This window comes from Marmota flaviventris, chromosome 12 (genome assembly GCF_047511675.1).
Source record: "Marmota flaviventris isolate mMarFla1 chromosome 12, mMarFla1.hap1, whole genome shotgun sequence".
Taxonomy (NCBI): Eukaryota; Metazoa; Chordata; class Mammalia; order Rodentia; family Sciuridae; genus Marmota; species Marmota flaviventris.
In genome coordinates this window covers 32,329,126-32,334,467 of record NC_092509.1, presented here as the reverse complement: position 1 = coordinate 32,334,467, position 5,342 = coordinate 32,329,126, and the positions used below count along the sequence as shown (strand labels likewise).

The 5,342-nt window shown below is 34.6% G+C and overlaps 1 pseudogene; it reads right to left on the bottom strand.

Annotated features, from left to right (window-relative positions):
• Positions 1-734: 734 nt before the first annotated feature.
• Positions 735-858, bottom strand: LOC114087237 (small nucleolar RNA SNORA51; annotated as a pseudogene).
• Between the last annotated feature and the right edge of the window lie 4,484 nt (positions 859-5,342).

Below are 5,342 nucleotides of genomic sequence, written 5' to 3'. Positions count from 1 at the left end.
GAGATGTGGCAGTAGAGATCTATAAAGGAGAGGATATAGTTGGAAGATCAGATAAAGTTACTAATCTGGACTTAGATGGCTGGGAGCCTAGAAAGGGTGCCAAGATAACTCTGCTGGTGGGCCTCAAGCCCAGCAGGCTGTTGGTAGGGAAAGCCAGACCCAAGGTGTGGAAGCAAGTACACCTACTCGGAATAACATAATATGGTGACTACACTGTCCCTAATTGTACTTATCCTGGCCAAGGATAGAGAGAACCCAAAGGAGGAGATGGACAGGAGCGAAGGGAGCCATGACTCCAGCTGTACTTTGCTCCAGAAAAATAAACAAGATCAGCAGGGTCATGCTTCTTAGTGAAATGGCTGCTGCTTCACTTCCTTGTTTCAAATCTCCCACAGATTTCTCATGTGGCCAACAGGAGCCACACAAGCCAGGCAGTTCTGGGATACACAATTCCAGCTAAGTTACCACAATATAAAGCCACCATACTATGTTACCTCATGTAAGAGACTGAAACCCTCTTAACCTCAGTTTCCTCACTTGTGAAAAAGAAATAATAGTATTTACCTTGGAGAATTGTTAGAAGATGCATATCTTAATGCATAGCTCATAATATATAGTATATATTATTTATCCCTTGAAACAAATTAAAATATTTAATTTCAGTTTTATGGTATTCCCTCTATTTTTAAAACTACTTTCTCTTGTTAAAAGTGCTATGATTTGATAATTTTTCCCCATGCCTCCCCATTTAAAATACAGACCAGAGACAGGGCCTAGACTGAGTTGTATGCAGGGCAGGTTTATCTGCTTCCTTTTAGTCAGTGGTAGAACGCAGCCTATGGTAAGCATTAGGGAGCTGATTTTTTATTTTTAAGAGAAGTTACATCTAATTTTCTTGAAATGTATTTTTTCTCACATTTTTTATTGGTGCATTATAGTTGTACATACTGATGGTATCTGGATACAATATAATACAATATAACAATAATATTTGACTAATATCACTCCCCAGCACTCCCCAAAACATATTTTGATATCATGTTTGGTAGGTTATTTCCTTTAGTTATAAATGATTATTAATATTATTAAGAACAGTGAGCCAAATAAGCCACTTTACAAATTAAAAAAAAATTAGAGCAAAATTCAAATGTGTTTAACATTTTTGTATTTACGACCCTAAACTTGGAAATAGGAATATGATTTGGATAATAGAACAAGGCAAGGATGTCCATGTTCACTTTCATCATTTCTATTCAACATCATATTGAAAGTCCTAACCTGTGAAATAAGGCATGAAAAATAAATTAAAAGTCATACAGATTGTAAAGGAAGAAATAAAACTATTTCTATTTATAAAAGACATGATTGGGTACACAGAAAAATCCCAAAGAGTCTAAAAACACTGTTAGAGCTAATAAGTGACTTTTAGGAAGATTTTAAGATATAAGATCAATATACAAAATGCATGAAAAATTCTTTTTACATATTAACAATAAAGAAAGTAAATATTTTTATATTAAAATATTTAAAAATTATATTTCAAAGAACACCAAAAAGCATTAATTATTTAGGTATAAATCTGACAAATTACAAAATCTACATGCTTAACTATAAAATTTTGATGAGATAAGTCAAAGAAGATAAAAATAGAGATATGCCATGTTCATGGATTAGAAGACTCAACATTGTTGTCATTTCTTCTCTAAATTGATTAATAGGTTAAATGTGATCCCAAATAAGATTCCTAAAGACTAAGTGTGCTGATTCTAAAATTTATGTGAAAAAATAAATCAAAAAGAAATTACCAAAACAACTTTGAAAAAAAATGAGAAGATTCATACTATCTGGTTTTAAGACTGTAAATCTAAGTAATCAAGACTGTGTGATATGGCAAAAGAAACCTGGATCAAAGGGACAGAATAGAAGATCCATAAATAGACCACTTACATATAATCAATTGAATTTTGACAAAAGTGTGAATATATAGTTAAATGCAGATCAGATGATATTTTTTGTGTGTTCCTTTTAGATATACATGACAATATATTTTGACATATTATACATTCATGGAATATAACTTATTCTAATTAGGATCACATTCTTGCAATTGTGCATGATATGATGGAGTTTCACTGGTCGTGTATTCATATGAGAACTTAGAAAAGTTATGTCCCATTCATTCTATTGTCTTTCCTATTCCCATCCCCCCTTCCCTTCATCCCTCTTTGTCTAATCCAATGAACTTCTATTATCCTCCCACCTCATTGTGTGTTAGTATTCACATATCTCTTGGATATGCAATAGTCTTTTTAAAAAATAAACAAAATAATTATATTCATATGCAAATAAAACCCCACTATTTAATTTCTATCTCAAACCATAAAAAATTGACTTAAAGTGAATCACAGACATAAATGTAGAATTTAAAATTATAGAATTTTTAGAATAAGACCAAGGAGAAAATCTTTGTGACCATGGTTAGAGAAATTTTTTTTAGATGCAGTGTACCAAAAGCATAATCCATTTAAAAAAATGGACTTAACCAAAATTAAAATTTCTGCTCTTTGACAGACACTAAAAATGAAAATACTAAGATACAATCCATGAGGTATTCACAAAACACTTGCAAAAACAGACCAAATAAAAGACATGTATTTAGAATATGTAATCACCAATGCTGGTGAACGGAGAAACAAACTGTGCTATTTCCAAACAGTGGAACATTACTCTTGATTTTTGATAAACCAACAGGATCAAAACTCAGAAATACTGTGCTAGGTAAAAGAAACCAGAACAAAACACTACATACTGCCTCATTGCATTTGTATGTTTCAGGAAAGGCAAAATCATGATGAGACAAAGTAGATTAGTGGTTTCCTGGGATCAGGCGTTTGGCAAATATAACTACAAAGGGAAACAGGGAGCTTGTTGGGATGGGTAATACTCTATATCTTGGGATCAGGGCTATCATATGACTGCAGACACTTATTAACACTTGTTGAACTGTTCAATACTTTGGAGTCATAGAGCTTAAACATCTACTTTCTAAATAATGTGTTCTTCATTCCATTGTAAGTGAGGTTCTTAGTGTTTTTTTTTTTTTATCTTTTCAATGCTTTATGGAGCACATGCCTCTTTATAGATGATGTTTCAAATAGATTTAAAAGGATCACAAGTTATAGGTCACTCATCAGTATGTGAAACAGCAACTGTGGAAACCAGACAAGGAAGAATACAGGAGAGTGAACACATCTTGATTTTTGTCCCTGATGCTTTCTAAACAGTTGCCAACAGGAGATAATTTAGGGAAAAGTAGAGTAAGAACTAGTGGGAACAAAGGGAATAGAATGGTCTACTATGTCTTCTCAGAGGAGGATCAGGTAGGCTTATCACAGTGGACACTGTTGGACTCAATTCCTGAGGGTGTCAAGAAATAAGGAGGTAAGAAAATTATTGTCATCAAAGACTTTGAGGGAATATGATTGTTATCATAAGAGCTCTTTTTAAAATTTCATTCATTTACATTTTAATTTTAGTTATTCTTAATTGATACATAATATTTGTATGTAACATTTGTACATCCTTATGGAGTGCCTTATATCTCATTCATGTATACAATATGTAATGATCAGATCAGGGCAATTAGCATATCCATCACCTCCAAAATTTATCATTCAAAATCCTCCGTGAAGAATTTCACTCAAAATCCTCTTTTCTAGCTATTTTGAAATATACATTAAATTATTGTTAACTCTAGTCACTCTACTGAGCTCTACAACATTAGGATTTATTTCCCCTCTAACTGTGATTTTGTAGCCATTAACTAGCTTCCCCCTATTCTCCACCCCTACAACCATTCCCATTCACTGGTAACCAGAGTTCTACTCTTTCCTGCCATGAAATCATTTATTAAAATTTCCACATATGAATGAGAACGTGTGGTATTTGAAGATTTAGGTTTGTTTGTGGAATCTAGGAACAACCATTGATAACTTTGAAGGAGTAAATATCCTGAGAGGAATGAATGAACAGAGAGACAGGGAGCTAAATGGCACTGTAAGCGGTAGCTGAGAAGGGAGAACTCACATGTGGTCTATGTATGGTCTCTAAGTTCATGAGGTTCCTCTTGTACCCATTTCCTGCTCCCCCCTCCCCATTATCTCCCTTCTCTGATTTGCTCCAGTATACTAAATCCACCAGGGTTTCACTATAGTTTGTGTGAGTCCCCCAAAAGTTCACCTATTGGTACCTTAATTCCTCCACACAGCAGTGAGGAACACGGTAGGTGAGTCCTAGTGGAAGCAGAGCCCTTGTGAGTGGATTAGCCAATTAGCTATTGTAGAAACTGGGCCCTGTTTTCTCTCTTTCTTAGGTACCTGCTTCCCCTTTCCACTTCCTTCCTCCATGCTATGAAGCAGCATAAGACCCTCACTGATGTTCCTACCCAATATTGGACTTCTCAGTCTCCAGAGCCATGAGCCAAAATAGATTTTTTTACTATATAAATTATCCAGTCTCAACCCAGTGTGGTGATGCACACCCGTAATCCCAGCTGCTTGGGAGGCTGAGACAGGAGGATGGAGAGTTCAAAGCCAGCCTCAGCAAAAGTGAGGTATTAAGCAACTCAATGAGACCCTATCTCTAAATAAAATACAAAATAGGGCTGGGGATGTGGCTCAGTGGTGGAGTGCCCCTGAGTTCAATCCCTGGTACCCTCTCTACCCACAAATAAATAAATAAAGAATAATCCAGACTCAGGCATTCTATTATTTATAAGAGCTCTTAAAGACTCATTGTAAAGTTCCAATAAGTGAGGCAGCCCAGAAGGTTTTATTTTAATTTTCTAAATAGAGACATATGTACTGGTGGTCTTCAAATGGTTACGTCACATGTACAACAGCTGTAAATTTAAATGAAAAAATCTACACCAGTAAAAACAAAATGCACAAGTACAGAATTCTATTATTTGGTTATAATTGCATGCATGGAACATAAGCCTTAGCTCTGAATGCTTTTCAAAAGCCATATGAAAGAGATAGCATTACTAGTTCCACTATACACTTGAGGAAAATAGACTAAGAGAAAACAAATCTTTAGTCCAAGACCTAGATCTGGTGGAATAGGGTTTTGATCCGTGTTGCCTCCATTCCATGCTCTATATTACCTTCATTCATTCAACAAATACTTTTAACTACTTATGTACCAGATACTTGTCTAAGAAAAAGACTCTATAAGAACAACAAAGTAAAAAAGTAAAGAAGTTAACAATTCATGTTACTTTTGTTATAACCCATACTATAAATTCCATGAGCAGCAGTATGCTTTTTAAGAAGGCATTGTGA